Below are 20,896 nucleotides of genomic sequence, written 5' to 3'. Positions count from 1 at the left end.
TGTATGTGATGCTCTGTGCTTCTGGTATTGTGATCCATACACAAAACATCACATTTTACAGCCCATAGTGAATATCTATCACTCATGATGCTTGCAAAAGCAAGTGCTCATCTCCAGCCCAGCCAGGTGACCTCACTGACCAATGCACACTGTCATTGCAAACATTATGATGGATACTCACTCCGGGGCTGTGTATTGCGATGTACTGTGTACAGACTGCTACACCTGCACAGGGAATCACTGCCACTTAGTCCACTGGCGATCCCGCGAATCGTTCGGTACACAGACAGAACGGCAGTCATTTAGCAAATATATGTAGCAGAATACATATTGGCCTAAATTGATGAAGACATTTTTTTTTCCGTTTTTTTTTATTGGATGTGTTTTAGAGCAGAAACAATAGTCAGTTAAAGTAACACAGTGCCTAATCGCAAAAAATGGCTTGGTCAAGAAGGGGGGGTTAATCTTCCAGAGATGGAGTGGTTAAACCTTATATGGGAAATTTTACTATACATACAATTGTCCTTTAAAGGGGTTGTAAACCCTGGGGTTTTTTCACCTTAGTGCATCCTATGCATTAAGGTGAAAAAACTTCTGGCATTGACCGGCCTCCCAGATCAGCCGTTTTACTTACCTGAGCCCCGTATTTCCCTCAGCGGAGACGCGCTGTCCCTCTCTGCACGGGGTCCCGGCTCTTGATTGGATAGATTGATAGCAGAGCAGCTATTGGCTCCCACTGCTGTCAATCAAATCCAATGATGCAAGAGCAGGGGGTGGGGCCGGCATTCGTGTCTATGGACGCTGAATGCTGGACTCGGGAGCGTGCCCGCAAGGTAATCCCCTGGGAGAGCATTTCTCCTAGGGGGTTAACTTATGTGAGGAGGAGCCGCGAGAGCCACTGGGGAGCCCAGAAATCGAGAATCGGGGTCACTCTGTGCAAAACGAGCTGCACAGTGGAGATAAGTATGACATGTTTGCTATTTTAAATAAAAAAAAACGAAGGCTTACAATCACTTTAAGGTCAAATTTAGTCCATTTTAAAGTGGTTCCAAAGTTTACTCAATCTAGTGCTGTGCCAATCTACAGTTCTTCTATCCCCTCTTCCTGGTCTCACAAGAGACTCAGGCAGCAGCAGGAGCCATTGTCAATTAAATTCTGTGAGGGGGGAGAAGGGGGGTTTGGCTAAGCCACGCTGTGTGTGTCTATGGATACATGGGAGCACATGCAGGAGAGGAGGAGTGGAGAGCGCCGGTGGTGAATTTCAGAAGAGGGGGTAAGGGAGGTAAATATAAACCTGTTTTTTTATTTTAACTAATAAAAAGGCCCTAAAATCACTTTAAGCTAAACTCCAACACCATTAAATCTAGCTAATTAAAAACGATTACATATACATAAAACGATTACATATATTTTAATTGAACAAAGACATATTTGTGTCCTGATGTCAGTCTCCTGTAATCCCTTGCAAAGCAGGAAAAGCAGGACTAAAGCCTAATACACACTACTAGTTTTTTTTTCATTCAACACAGAGAGTTGACACTGACAGCTCAGTTCAGAGCCACTGTACTAATAATCCAATGTTAGAACAGCGATCTGCCCTGCTGTGCTATTGTGTTCTAATAGGGGCATGACCCTTCGATAGAAGCCAGCCGAAGGGGCATGTCTAAAAGACAAATGCTTCCTTCCAGCCCAGCCCACTTAATTAGAAGAAAAAAATAAGGGTTCATGGGTATAAGATTTACCCACAATCCCATGTTTTTCTTACGCAGTTAAGAGGGAGAATGAGGGGGCGTGGTCAGGACCGGCATGTGAGAAGACGCATGTCCGCTCTAGCACAGACCACCGATCCTCTCCCAGCAGTGATCCGAAGTTAAAACACGGCTTTCCAGCTGGCTAACGACCCGCTCACCCTCCCGGTCCACCCACCGGCCCTCTGTACCCATGGGAAAGCAAAGAAAAAGGAGGAAAACATGACCTCCGAAATCCAAGATGGCGCCGCCGCGGGGCGGAGCACGCCGAGGGGCAGTGAAAAGACTAAAGAGGGATCCAGCAGAAGGAACCAGAAACACCAGGGTAAGGACTACCCGAGGGACATGTTTTATTATGCCCAAAAACCGGGGGGGGACACCAGGAACAGGGCACAGGGGGGTTTGCTGAGCCATCCCATGCGGCAGCCCAAGAGTACACTGCACACTGGCTGGCAGGGAGAGCCTGAAACTTCAGCAGAGCAACCTCTCTCCCTCCTTGCAGACAGTGAGGAACTTTAACAAGCAACTCTGGCTGAAATATTTAGGGCTGTGCATGTTTGCACAGCCTCCGTGAACAACCTTAAAGAGCAAGTTGGTGGGCTGAGAGAGGATGTTTCCCTGTTAAGGCAAGATTTTCAAAAGATTAGAGAACGCACGATTGCAGTGGAAAGCAGAGTGAGGTATATTGAAGATAAACTCCCGCCAATTGCTCGGGAGGCCCATGCCGCTTATAAGCTTGCCAAAAACACTTATAATAGAGCAGGTGACATGGAAAATCGCCTGCGACACAACAATATCCGTATAGTAGGATTGCCAGAGAAAACAGAAGGGAGAGATACCACCACCTTTGCAGACACCTGGCTGACCAAGATATTTGGAAAGGAGGAATTTTTCCCCATTCTTTACAGTGGAGCAGGTGCACCGTACACCAGGTCGCCCGCCGCAACCGGGAGCTCCCCCCAGACCCATTTTAGACTTCTGCACTACAGGGACAGAGAGGCGGTACTGAGAAATGCACAAGAGAAGGCCAATGACCAGGTAAATGGGCATAGATATGTGTCATTCTATCCCAGAGGGGCAGAAATGCAGGCCCAAATTCTCGGATGTGAAGAGGCATCTGAGAGCTCTGCAGCTACCATATGCCATGCTGTACCCCGTCAAGCTAAGAGTTACAGCCAACAGACAGGCTCACTTCTTTGAATCAGCTTAGGATGCAGCCATGTGGCTGGACCGTAACGAACAGGCTCTAGGTCACTGTGAAAGAGATAAAGAAGGAGACAGACCCGCCTGATTCAACTATTACTGAGAGCACTTGGAGACCCACACAAGTGCCTTACAGAAAGTTTGTTTAAAGCTCACCTATTGCCAGGCTGGATTTATGTCCAACAAGCAGAAAATCTAAGGAGGCTTTACCTTAACATGCAGTCCCCGGCAGATAATGTAGGACAGTGGGCCTTCTCTCACTGGATGCTATGAAGGCCTGCGATAGCGTTGAATAGGAGTACCTGTGGGAGATCCTTAGATGATTTGGATTTGGAGAAGCGTATATCTCATGGGTACGTCTGTTATATCACAACCTGCAGGCAGCCATTCGGGTGTCTGGGGCTGTGTCATACGCCTTTACTCTAGGTAGAGGCATGCGACAGGGGTGACCTTTGTCACCCCTACTCTTTGCGTTAGCCATGGAACCCCTAGCAATTAAAGTAAGAGCCAACCCGGGTATTGAAGGTTTTAGATATGAGGACAAACAGGAGAAACTGATGTTATACGCAGATGACACTATGATCTTACTCGGAGACGTGGTTGGCTCCAGGGCTGGTGCAAGAATTTTTTACACCCTAGGCGAAACCTAATTTTGCCGCCCCCCCCTGGCTCCACCCCGGACTCCACCCCCTTTGCCCTGCTCTCCAGCGTCCATCAAATAGTCTCAGCTGTGCCCATCAAATAGTCTCAGCTGTGCCCATCCATTTCACTTCACCTGTGCCCATCAAATACAGTCTCAGCTGAGCCCATCCATTCTGTCTCACCTGTGCCCATCAAATACAGCCTCACCCGTGCCCATCAAATACAGTCTCAGCTGTGCCCATCCATTCTGCCTCAGCTGTGCCCATCAAATACAATCTCAGCTGTGCCCATCCATTCTGTCTCACCTGTGCCCATCAAATACAGCCTCACCCGTGCCCATCAAATACAGTCTCAGCTGTGCCCATCCATTCTGCCTCAGCTGTGCCCATCCATTCTGCCTCAGCTGTGCCCATCAAATACAATCTCAGCTGTGCCCATCAAATACAGTCTCAGCTGTGCCCATCAAATACAGTCTCAGCTGTGCCCAAATACAGTCTCACCTGTGCCCATCAAATACAGCCTCACATGTGCCCATCTATTCCGCCTCAGCTGTGCCCATCAAATACAGTCTCAGCTGTGCCCATCAAATACAGCCTCATCTGTGCCCATCAAATACAGCCTCACCTCGGCCCATCAAATACAGCCTCAGCTGTGCCCATCAAATACAGTCTCAGCTGTGCCCATCAAATACAGCCTCATCTGTGCCCATCAAATACAGCCTCACATGTGCCCATCTATTCCGCCTCAGCTGTGCCCATCTATTCCGCCTCACATGTGCCCATCAATTCTGCCTCAGCTGTGCCCATCAAATACAGTCTCAGCTGTGCCCATCAAATACAGTCTCAGCTGTGCCCATCAAATACAGTCCCAGCTGTGCCCATCAAATACAGTCTCACCCACGCCAATCACATACAGCCTCACCTGCGTCCATCAAATTCCACCTCACCCATGCCCATCAAATACAGCCACACCTGCGTCCGATCAATCACATCAGTGCCAATTAATGCAAATCAAGCTCTGGGGGGGGGGGGGATATTTTAATATACACATACATTTAAAAAAAATTATTGTTACCACATACACAAGTTTTACTTTACTCACCACACCAACTTGAACGGTGAACGGTGGTGGCTGCCTGCCCTCGCTCACACCACCTCTGCTGTTGTAAAGTGGCACTGGGGTGCCTCTTCAATGCTCCACCTGTCCCCCCAAGCCCGGGAGCCGCCAGTACCCATGATGCATTGCACGGCATCAGGCTCCACACACTGTGACTGACAGGACTCAGGAGAAGGGGGGGTGCCGGGGGGCGCTGTGCTGCGGACGGTACACCTCCTCCTGTCACACACAGACTGTCAGTCATTGTGGACAGAGAGAGAGCTGAGAAGGGAGGGGCTGCTGCTGCCTCATGTGAGTCGGCTCTTTCTGCTGAAAAGGAGGATCATTGCTGGACACGGACGGACCTTTGGTGACACAGGAGAGGAGATGAGATGATGACAGTAATGGAGGGCGCCCAGGCTGGGGGGGGGGGGGGGCACGTGTGATACACAGTCAGACTCAGAGCAGAGAACTGGAGCCGCGCAGGGGGATTTCTGCCTAGCGGCGCTGCTTGACATGTCAGGGCTGAGGACGCTGCCGCCTACCAGCATTTTGTGGAGGACAGTGCGGGAGTAATAGCGGTCGGGCGCCTCTAGGCGACAGTGCGCTCTAGGCGGTCGCCTAATCCGCCTAGTGGTAGCGCCGGCCCTGGTTGGCTCCCTTACAGAAACCATGTCTATCATAGTGGAAGTTGGTAGGAACTGGACCAAATCCTCTCCGATGCTCATTCACGAAGGGGGGACGCCCCCACCACTAATACTGTACCCCTGACTAACTCTTTTCGGATTAAAACATGGAAATCACTTTGTCTGTCGGTAGTAGGTAGAGTGAACCTGACTAAAATGATCCTCATGCCTCAATTACTATATGTACTCCACAATGCACCAATGGCATTGATTCTCAAGATGTTTAGAATTATCAATTCCCTGTTTCGAATTTTCATATGGAAAAAACGCTCACCCAGAATTAAACTCGAACATCTCCAACGCCCTAAGGACGAGGGAGGGCTCACCCTCCCAAATCCCTGGCTCTACTATATAGCTTCACAGTTACAGCAATTGATACATAAAATATACGCAAACACAGAGAGAGAGGAAAAGGCCTGTGACTCTTCAGAACTCATGATGACACAGTGAAGAAAGACTCTGTACCAATAGCCCTGGAGGCATTAAACTTTGGCAAACCAAATAAACTATACCCGACCTATAACCTTATCCCAAAAATCTGGAACAAAACTGAATACCTAAGAAAAGAAAAAACTGTGCCAACATATGTGAAAACAATCAAGTCCTTGTATATATAAATATAAAATATAAATGTCCAATATATTGATTGGAGATTAGAACAAACAACACCCTGGTGCACTTGAATTCCTTGTGAACCACCACCACATGGGCAACAGCTTACCAAATGGCAGATTATTAACAGCAATAACGAAATCCACGATGGGATAACCCAGGGGTATAAAATCACAGCACAGGATTGGATTCCAAAAGCGATATCCACAGCGGGATGGATCCAGGAAAATAGAGCCACAACGTAGATGTGATTCCTCAATAGCCGTATAATGTAGCCAATCCGCACACCATATGCAATAAAGGAGACCAGATCATAGTGTAGTAACTTACAAAACGGTTTAATAAAAAAGATAAAACCTACTTACACACAAAAGTGCAAATCAGGCAAGTAAAAACAGATGCCGGCCGGCATGTACAGGAGCCCTTCCTCCTAGCGTAGAACGCGGTGATGTCACTGCACGCCGTCCCAGGCGCGTTTCGTCATACGTTGACGTTTTCAATGTGGATGGGCTCTGCAGTGATTCACCGCTTTATATTATATTATATTTTGTTTTCACAGCTACTTCTGATTGGCTCGAGGAAACTGATGAGTCTAGCGAAGCCTGTAAGGAAGTATGACAGAGCCCAACAAATGTTAAAAGGTGCTAAAAATGGCACAAACTGCCAAAAGTTTATCAACATCAAGCAAAATGCCATGATTGGGGCCCAACTTAGTTCACATAGAATAGTTCACTCCTTTCTGCCAATGGATTTTGAACTGGTATGGTAGAGTCCTGGTCTTTTGGGAAAGAGATCTCTGCTCTGGGATCCTTTAGAGTCTTACATTTTTTTTTTTTTTTACCATTCAAGGCAAACAGGTTTGCGTTAATATTACCTGTTACATTTACCTACCCTTAACTCCTCCATATGTCCGACAGGAATGAATAGAGTTATGCCTCGTACACACGACCGTTTTTCTCGGCAGGAACGTTTTTCCCGACGGCATTCCTCTCAAGCCTGCCTTGCATACACACTTTCAGGCCAAATACCGCCCGTCCAAAGTACGGTGACATACACCACTTACGACGGGACTATAAAGGGGAAGTTCCATTCAAACGGTGCCACCCTTTGGGCTGCTTTTGCTGATCCTCGTGTTAGTAAAAGTTTGGTGAGAGACGATTCGCACTTTTCAGTCTTCGTGCTTTTCAGTCCGTTACAGAGTGACGAATGTGCTATCTCCATTCCGAACGCTAGTTTTACCAGAACAAGCGCTCCCGTCTTATCTCACTGATTGCTGTAAAAATGACAATGGTCCCAAAATGGTATCAAAAGTGTCCGATGTGTCCGCCATAATGTCGCAGTCACGATAAAAATCACTGATCGCTGCCATAACTAGTAATTTTTTTTTTATTAAAAATGCCATAAAACAGTCCCCTATTTTGTAGAAGCTAGGGGCCAAATCCACAAACACCCGGCGTAACGGCGAAATTCTAATATAAGTTACACTGCCTTAAAATTTCTACCTAAGTGCCCGATCCACAAAGCACTTACCTAGAAATTTCTGGCCGTGTAACTTAAATTCCGCCGGCGCAAGGCGTTCCTCATTTCATGGGGGCGATTCCCATTTAAATGAGGCGCGCTCCCATGCCGGCCGTACTGCGCATGCTCGTGACGTCATTTTCGCGACGTGCATAGCGCAAAATTACGTTACGCCGGGCTTTGTGGATTGCGACGGGTCAATAAAGTTGCGTCGGGAAAGAAAAAAGATACGGCGCGAAAAAAAAAATTCAAATTCGAAAAAAAAATGCGTCGCTAGACAGAAGGGTCTGCTTTTACATGGTGTACTAACTTTACACCATGTAAAAGCAGCCCTAATTTTGCGCATGCAACTTAATACTTACGGAGAAAAAACGAAGCAGAAAAGCTTCGTGGATCTCCGTAAGTGCTAATTTGCATACCCGAGGCGGCATTTCGACACGAAATGCCCCCAGCGGCGGATGTGGTACTGCATCCTAAGATCCGGCAGTGTAATTCAATTACACATGCCGGATCTTCTCCCTAACTATGGAAAACTGATTCTGTGGATCAGTTCCATAGTTTGGACCAGGGATACGACGGAGTAACAGCAGTTACTCCGTCGTATCTCTTTTGAGGATTTGGCCCTATAATTTTTGCACAAAACAATCAAACAAACACTTGCAATTTTTTTTTACCAAAAATATGTAGAATACATATCGGACTAAACTGTGGAAAAAAAAATGTTTATATATTTTTTGGGGATATTTATTATAGCAACAAGTAAAAAATATTGTTTTTTTTTTCAAAATTGTCGCTCTATTTTTGTTTATAGCACAAAAATTTAAACCGCAGAGGTGATCAAATACCACCAAAAGAAAGCTCTATTTGTGGGAAAAAAAGGACATACATTTTGTTTGGGAGCCAAGTCTCACGACTGCGCAATTGTCAGTTAAAGCGACGCAATGCCGAATCGCAAAAAGTGGCCTGGTCTTTGACCAGCGAAATGGTCCGGGGCTGAAGTGGTTAAGAAGCGAGCCGATAGTTAAAGCCATATGTGCCTTTCCTAAATTATAATATCAGTTTTTGCTAGAATTGCCCTTGAATATTCCTTGACAATATTATGCAATCTAGGCGCTCTACTGAATTCAGGCTAATGAAATTACATCATTTCAGTGTGACGGACTTTATTGCAGAACTTCACCATTAATAATAATATTAAGGTTTTAATTAAAGCAATTATGTGAATATTCTGTATAAAAAAAAAGCTAAAACCTCTAGAGCAGCATATAACTTACGAATGACTCTAACAAAGAATGTCAGCAAGTCCCTTTATGCCAACACTATTCTTCCTGTTGAATCATGGTTTCCTGAAAATGTATTACTGGAAGCTTTTCTTGCAGTGAAAAGACAGCTGATGTATTCCAATTAAGGTCAAGGGTTTATGTAGTCACAATTAGGACATAATATCCCCCCCAGAACTCTTAGGAATGGACTTTGCAGCATGCAGGATTTTAGGTCATAGTTGTCATGCGCTATTGCTTTTGCTAGGTAATACTTTAATCACCCAATACATGCTGCTGCATTTTTTCATAAACACACGGGGACGACAACTGAGGATCTCATAAGCAACCAATCAGAAGTTAGTTGTCATACAATACCAGGTCATTCTTACAATAATATTACACTTGTATTTAGTTTGTTTATGTAGATTGATTTCATGGATTGTTTGTACTTACAGGATACTAATTAACATGTTTTGTCTTATATTGTGTGAGATGATATCCCACATAATGTTATGTGAAACTTAACCACCTCAGCCCCGGAAGATTTGGCTGGCCAATGACCGGGCCATTTTTTACAATCCGGCTCTGCGTCGCTTTAACTGACAATTGCGCGGTCGTGCGCCATTGTACCCAAACAAAATTGACTTCCTTTTTTTTACCACAAATAGAGCTTTCTTTTGGTGGTATTTAATCAACTCTGCGTTTTTTTGGGTTTTTTTTGCACTATACGCAAAAGAAGAGCGACAATTTTGTAAAAAACACATGGGTCGGATTCAAAGAGAATTGCGCATTATTGACGGAGGCGCAGGGCAATGTTCTTGCCCTGCGCCCCCGCAAATTTGCTCCGCTGCCCTTGATTCACGGAGCAGAAGCTCCGTAAATTGCGCGGGCGTGCCGGCAAAATGCCCGGCGCAAGAGCGCGTAATTTAAATGATCCCGTAGGGGGCGGGAATCATTTAAATTAGGCGCGTTCCCGCGCCGATCGTAGAGCGCATGCTCCATCGGGAAACTTTCCCGACGTGCATTGTGGCAAATGACGTCGCAAGGACGTCATTTGCTTCAAAGTGAACGTGAATGGCGTCCAGCGCCATTCACGATTCACTTATGCAAACTACGTAAAAATCAAATTTCGCGACGCGGGAACGACGGGTATACGTAACATGGGCTGCCCCTGCTAATAGCAGGGGCAGCCTTGCGCGAAAACCGCCGTAAGTAAACTACGTAAATTGCGTACGCAGGCCTCGCGCAACGTTGTGAATCGGTGTTAGTATGCAATTTGCATACTTTACGCTGAGCACAACGGGAACGCCACCTAGCGACCAACGCAAGAATGCAGCCTAAGATATGCGGGCATAAGAGCCTTAGTTATCCCTACCAACATTTTAAAACTCAAATCAGGATATTGGCAAAAATATTTAATGGTTAAACTCTAGGCAATGTTATATTGTATTAATGGAATAAAATTCATATAGAAATCAGGATTCCAAAAAGTGACATTAAGACCCCTTTCACATTGAGGAGTTTTTCAGGCGGTACAGCGCTAAAAATAGCGCTGCTATCCCGCCTGAAAAACTCCTTCACTGCAGACTCAATGTGAAAGCCCGAGGGCTTTCACACTGAGGCGATGCGCTGGCGGGAGACAAAAAAATCTCCTGTCAGCAGCATCTTTGGAGCGGTGAGAGGAGCGGCATGTATACCGCTCCTTCCCATTGAAAACAATGGGAAACCGCGGCAATACCGCCCGCAATGCGCCTCTATAGAGGCGCATTGCGGGCGGTATTAACCCTTTATCGGCCGCTAGCAGGGGTTAATACCGCACCGCTAGCAGCCAATTCCCGCGGCAATCCCGGCGGGAAAAGCGCCACTATTTTTAGCGGCGATATACCGCCACCGCGGCTCCCGCTGTAATGTGAAAGGGGCCTAATGAAGACTGAAAATCGATGCCAGAAGTGTGACCTCCACCATAAGACACTCTCTGCCGCTCATCTCAAAAAAGGACCACTGAGTCAACAAATGGTCAAAATGGCTTTCCCTTATCGTAAATCTCATAGTTACATAGTTATATAGTTACATAGTAGGTAAGGTTGAATAAATACAACAGTCCATTCTGTGTTGGTGTTTGTGTGTTCATAGCGATAATCATTTCAATATTGTGTTCGCTAAGATGCATGTCCAAGAGTCTATTAGAACTACCAATACTTCCTGCTGACACCTTTGATTGTGGAAGAGACTTCCACATCCTTACGGCCCTGACAGTGAAGAATCCCCTAGGCAGCTTCTCTTCCAGTCTCATTGTGTGGCCCTGTGTATCTTTATACACAACTACCAGTGCTGGGGTGCTAAGGGCCCCCACCACACACCAACTATTGCCCCAACATTAACCCTTCCTGTAACTCCAACCCTAACACTTCTCCCTATAACCCCTATAAACCCCAATCCTAACACTGAGGCCCCGTACACACGACAGAGGAACTCGACGTGCTTGGCACGTCGAGTTCCTCGTCGAGTTTTGGCTGGCTCTGATAGGCACTTCCGCACAGCCAACCAGCTGCCGTTATTCAGGTGGTCGGCGCTCAATGTCCGGCCACCTTGAATAGACCAGCGGCAGCTGGCAATAATAACATACATTCATGCAATGCATGAATGTATGTTATTTTCAGTGGCGGTGCGGAGCCAGAGGGGGCGGCGCTCCAGCGCCCTCTATGGACGGCCACTGACTCGCAGTCACACAAAATTCCAACTGTCAAGAACACTACAACGAGCTGAGAAAAATGTTCAATGATTCCGAGCATGCGTGTTTTTTTGCGCGTCGCAATTGCTCACAGACGTTCGGAATTTCCGACAAGAACTTTTCTTGTCGTTAAAATTGAGAACCAGTTCAGAAAAAGTCAGATGGGGCACACACGGTCGGAATTTCTGACCAAAAGCTCACATCTAATTTTTCTTGTCGAAATTTCCGATCATGTGTATGCAGCTTTACGCTACTTTTTTTTGTACCCCTAACACCATCAATCCTTGTAACCCCAACAATATCCCTGTCTGTAACTTTAAAGGGAAATTAACCCCTCAGATTTTAAGCACTTTCAGCAACTGATTTAACCCTTTGACTGCCAGAGCCATTTTTTGCACACATTTAAAAAACAATTTAAGTCCTGAAGATTATATAAACCCCCAAACATTTACATATTTTTCTGAAAGCAGGCACCCTAGAGAATAAAATAGTGGTAGTTTCAGAAAAAAAATACACTAAATTGAATTTCTGGTAAAATCTAAAAGATGAGGTTGCACGGAGTAAAACGATACCCAACATGTCAAACCTTAAAATTGCTTGTGCCCGTGAAGTGGCAACAAACAGTACTCTATATTTTCCATAGGCAATGCTTTATTACAGTGGTCATCAACCCTGTCCTCAGGGCCCACTAATGCTGCGTACACACAATCGGAATTTCCGACAACAAATGTTCGATGAGAGCTTTTGGTCGGATATTCTGACCTTGTGTATGCTCCATCGGACATTTGCTGTCGGAATTTCCGACAACAAATGTTTGAGATCTGGTTCTCAATTTTTCCGACAACAAAAGTTCTTGTCGGAAATTCCAATCGTCTGTATGCAATTCCGACGCACAAAAATCCTACGCATGCTCGGAATCAATCCTACGTATGCTTGGAATCATTGAACTTAATTTTTCTCGGCTCGTCGTAGTGTTGTACGTGACCGCGTTCTTGACGTTCGGAATTTCCGACAACATTTGTGTGACCGTGTGTATGCAACACAAGTTTGAGCCAACATTCAGTCGGAAAAAAGTACACGGTTTTGTTGTCGGAATGTACGCGGCATAACGGGACAGATTTTATGTATTACCTTGGAGAGATGCAGACTAGAATACTGCAATCACTGAGCAGCAAATTATATCACCTGTGATGTATTTCAGTTATCTTGCAAACCTGGCCTGTTAGTGAGCCCTGAGGACAGGGTTGATGACCACTGCTTTACTAGAAATTAAAGTTAGCATTACGCAGAAGCTCTGGTGCTAAAATTATTACTCTCGCTATGGCGATATTTAACATGTGTATTGCAATAAACCTTTTCATGCATAGGCACTGCCGGTGTACGTGTTTATGTTCGTACATGCGTGTATGTGCAGGTGGGGGGGTATGGGTGTAATAAAAAAAAAGAAAAACATTTTATTTTCTTTTTTCTTCACAACATAGGGAACCAAATTATCCCTGTGTGACAATTTTTTGGTAACAGGTTCTCTTTAATGAGACACGAGGGCCAGATTCTCGTAGAATCCGCGGCGGCGTAGCGTAAGCCATTTACACTACGCCGCCGCAAATTACTGGAGCAAGTGCCGTATTCTCCAAGCACTTGCTCCGTAATTTGCGGCGGCGTAGTCTAAATGGCCCGGCGTAAGGCCGCGTAATTCAAAGGGGGCGGCTTGTATTTAAATTAAGCGTGCCCCCGCGCCAATCGAACTGTGCATGCTCCAGCTCATGACAGAAAACGTCAATGACGCCGACGTGAGCATCATTGACGTAAAGTCCTATTCGCGAACGACTTAGGAAAACGACGGAAAAAGACGACGCTGACCCGACGCCATACTTAACATGGCATACGACGGACCTTCGTAAACTTACTCCTCATATAGCAGGGGTAAGTTTACGCTTACGGAAACGTCGTAAATTCACTGCGTCGACCGCGCATACGTTCGGGAATCTCGCGTAAATAGCTAATTTGCATAGACGACGGGGAAAACTACGAGGCGACACCTAGCGGCGGGAAAAAAAATTGCATTTAAGATCTGACAGCGTAAGAGCCTTACGCCTGTCAGATCTAATGGATATCTATGCGTAACTGATTCTAAGAATCAGTCGCATAGATACGACGGCCCAGATTAGGACTTAAATGGCGTTGCGCCGTCATACGCTCTTTGAGAATCTGGGCCAAGTTATCTAAAAGACCCCTGATATCTCACCTGTTCCCCAATGAATCTAATGCAGTGCAGATCACCATACAGGCCGGGGAAACCAGCACGGGGACCCAGAAGTCAGGTTTTATACATCATTTCTGGTTCAGCAAGAAGAAAGAGAAGAGAGTGGAAGCATGTCCGCTTGGTTCCCTCCGCTCTACCTGCAGCACACGCCATGCTGATCCTGGTCGCACCATTGGTGCAAGGACAAGACCCCCTCCCTTCTCCAAACGAACGGACTGACTTGAGGCTGCACTGTCCACTCTTGGGCTCTGTTCACATTTAGCCATTTGGAGCTTCTTTTGGGTGACAAGATTTGCGTGGTGCGGTTTGCCGTGATTGCCGAAAGATAATCATAGCAAATGGCACCGCACTTTAGATGCCATTAAAATTAATGGCACACAGATACACATGTTGCGTTTTGCCAGCACTGCAGTGCGATTTGGAATCGCAGGACGAATCGTGGCGATTTTACGCAAAATTCCAAATCAACAGATGTAAACAGCCTTAAAGGGGTTGTAAAGGTAAAAGTTTTTTCACCTTACTGCATTCTAACGGCCCACCGTTATACTTACCTGACCCCTCGAAAGTCCCGCGCTCGGTCCTGACATCCTCTTCGCCGCTCAGCCTGGCCGTTGATTGGCTAGAGCGGATGGATTGAAAGCAGCGCAGCCATTGGCTGGCGCTGCTGTCAATCACATCCAATGACGCGGTGCGCCGATGGGCGGGGCTGAGTGATACAGTGAGCGGCCTATGGCCGCATGCTGTATTACGGGAGCGCGCCCACAAGGACTCCACACAATGCGAGGGAGCTCGCATGAATGTGTGGAGTTCTTGCGGGGAGGACCAGAGACAGCCACCGAGCGACCCCAGAAGACGTGGATCGGGGCCACTCTGTGCAAAACGAGCTGCACAGTGGAGGTAAGTATAACATGTAAGGGTTGTAAACCCTTGTGGGGTTTTTTTTACCTTTATGCATCCTATGCATTAAGGTGAAAAAACATCTGACAGTGACAGGCCACCTAGCCCCCCCCCCCCCCCATTCTACTCAGCTAAGCCCTTCAATCACTCGCTAGTTCTCGGGGGTTCTCAGCTCTTGATTGGATAGATTGATAGCAGTGCAGCCATTAGCTCCCGCTGCCGTCAATCAAATCCAATGACGCTGGTGCCGGCAGGCGGGGCCAAGTCCGGCATCCTGTGTCTATAGACGCAAATGCTGGACTCGCGCCTGCAAGGTAACCCCAATGGAGAGCTTTTTTCCAGGGGGTTAACCGATGTGAGGAGGATTAGCAAGTGCCACCGGGGGACCTGAGAAGACAATGATAGGGGCCACACTGTGCAAAAACGAACTGCACAGTGGAGGTAAGTATGACATGTTTGTTATTTTTCTTTATTTTTAAATGAGGGTTTACAAATCCTTTAACTTTTTCCTCTGAAGATCCAAAATTCAGGGAAACAGCAGGAGCCAGCAGCATTGAAAGTTGCAAACTGTAAGGATTTTAACAAATAGTTTAGTGGGGAACATTTATTTTTTTGTGCCTAACATGTTAAGTCTAAAAAATGCTGAGGGTTTAATTACTACCTTAATCCAAACAGTAAGCCACTTTGTAATCCCAGCACTAATACTTTCCCTTACTGTAGCCTCAACCCTAATGCCGCATACACACCATGGGCCATATTCTTAAACAAGTTACGTAGGTGTATCAGCAGATACGCCTACGTAAGTCCGTTTCCTATGTTTAAGTGTATTCTCAAACTGAGATACACTTAAACATGCCTAAGATACGACGGGTTACGCCGTTGTATCTTAGGCTGCAATATTTACGCTGACCGCTAGGTGGCGGTCAGCGTAGAATATGCAAATGACTAGTCACGCCGATTCTCTAACGTACGCTTGCCCGCCGTAGTGTTTTAACGTCGTTTCCGTAAGCGATACGCGGCGTAAAGATAAAGATGCCCCCTAGGTGGCGTACTCAATGTTAAGTATGGCCGTCGATCCCGCGTCGAAATTTCAAAATTTAACGTCGTTTGCGTAAGTCGTCCGTGAATGGCGCTGGACGCCATTTACGTTACAGTCAAAACAAATGACGTCCGTGAGACGTCATTTAGCGCAATGCACGTCGGGTAATTTACCCGACGGAGCATGCGCATTACGATCGTCGCGGGAGCGCGCCTAATTTAAATGATCCACGCCCCCTGCCAGGATCATTTGAATTAGGGTGGCTTGCGCGGGTGGACTTTACGCGACGCCGCCGCAAGTTTACAGGTAAGTGGTTTGTGAATCAGGCACTTGCCACTTAAACTTGCGGCGGAGTAACGTAAAGTACATACGTTCCGCCGCCTTAGATGTATAAGAATATGGCCCTATCACTTTATGTGATGAAAAAAACGACATTTTCTGTGAAGTAAAAAATGACCGTTTTGAAACTTCAATTTTCAAAGACGAAGTTGCCTACACACCATCGTTTTTCTCACAATGTTCTAGCAAAGCGAGGTTACGTTCCACCACGTTTTTCCATTGAAGCTCGCTTCATAACTAGCTTCTGGGCATGCGCGGGTGAAAAAACGTCTTTTTAAACAACGTTTTTTGCTACACACGGTCAATTTCTGTGAAGTCAAAAACAACGTTTTGAAAAACGACACATAAAATTGAAGCATGCTTCAATATTTTTTGGTCGTTTTTAACAAGACATAAAACAACGTTTTCCCCCACACACAGTCAATTAAAGTGACTTTTTTAAAAATGTCATTTTTTTTCATCACATAAAGTGATGGTGTGTACGGGGCATTACACTATCTCCCATTGTAAGCTTAAAGTGTCACTAAACCCACATTTTAAAAAACCATCAATACATGCTGTATCACATGCTGTTCATATTGATTATAGGATTAGTTTTCTGTATTTTTCAAAAAAAAAACTGCTGTTCTCCATCTACCCCTTCTGTTTATGTCCCCAATGCAGCTTGGGATTTTACAGAGCAGTGTTGGCAGCTCTGCACATGCTCAGTTTTCAGTTTCTATGTTGAGAATTTCCTCCCTGTCACATCTAAGCAGCACATATGACTATAGAGTCACACATGTGTATACACAGTGGTAAATGACAGCCCTCCTCCTCCATTCCCACTAACCAGCTAAACACAATGGAGGAGGAATATTACATGTAGATGGATGGAGGCTTCACCCCCCCCCCCCTCTAAGAGACAGGCTGGAGGGACGTGACACAGACTGTGACTGGCAGAAATCTGCCCACACCGTGTTATTGCCAAATAAATAATAAAGATTTGATTTCAAATATATTCTTGTATGACAATTTAAAACAGATTATTGATATTAATTATTTATTTGTATAACTGTACTCCAAAGGCGGTTTATTTTATTTTATTTTTTAATGTGACCAGCAGCAGAGAACTAGAAGCTTCTCCTGCTTATGTTTCCCTGCAGACAGGATGGCAAAGAGCTGGGTCACGTGACAGCTGTATATTCATTAGGAGAAAGGTACTTGGATGTTCTGTTTTATTAAAATAATTCCAGTGCCATCTTATCACTTTAACTCTAAAGCTGACCATACACTATGAGGAATTAATAAAACATTTTTTTAGAACATTTTAGAATGCGTTTTGATTTTCTAATTGTTGGGGTTACATCCACGCTCACATTCGACTGCAGTCTGCAGTGATAACATGTCTGGCCCAATGAGGGCCAGACATGTTAAGCAGCGCCGATCTCCCCCCCACCCCGCGGCCCCGGTTCTCTGCTCTGATGTGTTTCCTGTAATCTGCACTCTCTGCGCTGCTATCATTATGCAGGCATGTACTGGCCTTTGGGACTTTTTTATGCAGAGTTCAGCGGGAGCCTGGCAGCAAACAGCGGGATTTCGGAAAAGGTGGCCAGTGAGGAGAGGGGTTGGATGTAAAAGCGGAGGAGGGAGAACAGGTCCACCCCCTTCCTGACCACCGAAGAGATGAACAGGAGCGAGGGCGGCCTCCCCCCACGCTCCCAGAACTTGGATTCCTCCAGCTCCTCTCTGCTCCAGGAACCGTGCGGCATAGGCCAGAGGACAGGTTGGCTGGGAGCCCAGAAGAAAGAAACACGTGGGAGGCGAAGGCTGCCAAGGAGCAACTGGAAGGAGCAGAGCAGTGAGACCACCCCCCCCCCGAATCTAGAGGGAGACTTTGCGCTGCCACTGCTGGCCATCAGGTACCCAGCATCCTGTACATGCCAGCACACTGAGAGGGGGAGATTTACAGTTGGGAGAGAGAGGAAGGAAAAAATGAAGATTGTTTTTTTTTTGGGTGGGTGAATGCTGGAAGTAAGATCATGTATATGGATAAAATGTATGTATAACGTATACTGTTATGAAAAGGATTAAAAAAGTACTGAATTGGAAAAAAAAACTCCAGCTAGCAATAGACCCCTTTGTCTCCCAATAGAGGGGTAGTCTCAAGGTGAGAGAACTCTCCAGAATGGAGACCAAGTGGATATATATCCTTAAAAGTTATATTCCACATAGTTTAAATGTGAATTGGGATGTAAACTACTTTTTAAACAATTCCTAAACCTGCTTTATTCACAATTTTTTGTGACTGCTTTCTATATTGCTATGCATTTAAAGGGTCACTAAAGGAATTTTTTTTTTTTAGCTAAATAGCTTCCTTTACCTTACTGCAGTCCTGGTTTCATGTCCTCATTGTTCCTTTTTGCTTTGATGTTGCTGTAAATCCTCTCTGTTCTGGACACTTCCTGGTTGTCTGTTTCCTGATCACCACAGTACTGGGAGATTTCTCTCTGTGGTGACTAATCAAGGAGGTGTGATTACTGTGTGAAAAACGAAACTGGATTGGTGCTGAGGAGTTTTAGACAAAGTATCACTGCCCTCTATTGGCTCACTGCCCTCTATTGGCTCTCTGTACATCAGAGAACCAGGAAACAACAGCAAAAACGAAACTAAACTGCAGGTACATTATATGATTGTTTTTTATCTATTTGTAATCATTTTTAAAAGGAATCAGTTAACTATTATGTCTCTATACCCTGTAAACAGTAATTTCAGCTAAAAAAAAATCCTTTAGTGACCCTTTAAAGGAGTTGTAAAGGAAAAAAAAATTTGGGCTAAAATTAATGCCTGCAAGGTAGATAGACAGAATAGTGTAATGATTCTGTTAAAAAACGAGTAAATACCTATTAAATTCCTTCATCTATTTGACCTCCGGCGTTCTAGTTTCTTTTCTCTCATTCACTTCCTGGTTTGCAGCCCATTTCCCAGTATGCATTGCGGCACGCCCAGTAATTCACACCTCCTTGAATTCTCTAACACGTAGAGAGCATCCTGCCGCACAGATGTAGTTCCCAGGAGGGGGCGAGCACGTCACTGACCACCGCAGTAAAGCCTCCCTTCACGGTGGTGAATAACAATCAGACAAGCAGGAAGTGAACAGGACAGAGAAGAAATAGAGCAACTTCTGAGCAAAAACTAACAACGAGGAAGTGAAAAGAGGAATGTCTGCCAGTAAAGGATGCTTATTATGAAAAAAAATGTTTCCCTTTACAACCCCTTTAATGCTTTTTTGGTATAACTCTTGAATTTATTTAGTGTTATGTCCCCTTTAAGGAAGGGCAATTGTTTTTATTTTTATATGGTGTTCATAACACCAGCTATGCCCCATTCCATTACTTAAATTTGTATTTATTTTAAAATGTTAATAGTACATTATACATTTCTTATCATCATTTTTATTTTCATCATCGGAGACACCAGAGTCACGGGGAGTCATGTCCGGTGTGATTAGCATTACACACTGCTCTGTGTCCAGTCCTGCTGACACAAGCGAGGCTTATAGTTGCTTTGGTGTACCCAAAGTGAGGCTGGGTCACAAATCTTTGAACCGCAAGTTTGTCGACGAGAACAAGGCTTGGCTGGTTGTATTGGATACTTATTGTGGTGACAGGAAATGTTCCTCATGCTCCAGAAGAAGTCAATTTACCACAAAACTGGTCAGGCAGAGGATACACAGACCTGTCATCGCATTTGTTTTATCGGTACTGTTTGTTGCTGTATTTAATATTCTGTGTACTGTCTTTGGACACTTGTTCAAGGGCATTACCATTTAAATAAACACCTGTAAGAACTTTTTTGACACTATTGGAGCCCCTTATTTATTTTTGGTATCGCTGGGTTATCCGGATGATCTGAGCTCAGTGCAGGAGCAACGTTTTGTGAGGTGCACACCACCTGCACTGTATCTTCCATGGATACGTTACAGCTGGGATATCCAAATGCCTATGTGATCTTCCATAATAGAGGGTAAATTATTTGGGGTAAGAGCACATCCTCACTTTACTGTTGGTGACGTCACAAGGTGGAGGATTCCTTTTGTTTTATATAAGAACTTTAGATTGTTGTTCATTCATCTAATTAACTATTTTCCTTCACTCAGCCTCTGTTGCTCAATGGACTCATACAAGCACTTTTTGGATTAGTATGTCCATGTTATGTATTGATTTTTGAGCGCAACTTATCACCTTTTTTCATAATGTGTGTATGTTTATTATTGTGTGTATTTTGTGCTGATCTTTGTAACTTTAATTATTGTATTATATATATTTTTAGAAACTATTTCTGCACATGCAAACTATGAAAACAGAGACACTGAGCTTGGAAACTGCTAATGTTCAAGAGATTCCTGTTTTGTTTACAGAAAAAAGATCATCCACCAATCTCCTAATTCACTATCCTGAATGCAAAGTTTGATAACGAAAATGGCAACATTAGGGACTGATTGACTGATTAAAGTTCAGCTTATAGCCTCAAAAGCAATTGCAATAAAAAAATATATAGACAGAAAAATGTCCTCATATTGGGATTTTAAAGGCAATATATTACAATCATAGCTCCCAACTGTCCCTGATTTTGAGGGTAGTTGTATATAAATTGCACTTTTAAGCTATCAAAAAAGCAAAAGCAGGTATGAAGGAATTGAAGTGGTAAAAAATAAATTAGAAAAAGCACTTGTTTGTATAACTGATCTTTTTTTTGTATAATTCTCCTTTAAGGGGTGTGGCAAGGGGTGTGTCCTATGCCTACATATTTTTTTAAAAGGTGTCCCTCATTCCAATCTCACAAAGTTGGGAGGTATGTATGTTACAACTGTGTCATAAAACAT

The sequence above is a fragment of the Rana temporaria genome, chromosome 7 (assembly GCF_905171775.1).
Source record: "Rana temporaria chromosome 7, aRanTem1.1, whole genome shotgun sequence".
Classification (NCBI taxonomy): Eukaryota; Metazoa; Chordata; class Amphibia; order Anura; family Ranidae; genus Rana; species Rana temporaria.
Note: the sequence above shows the minus strand (reverse complement) of the source record.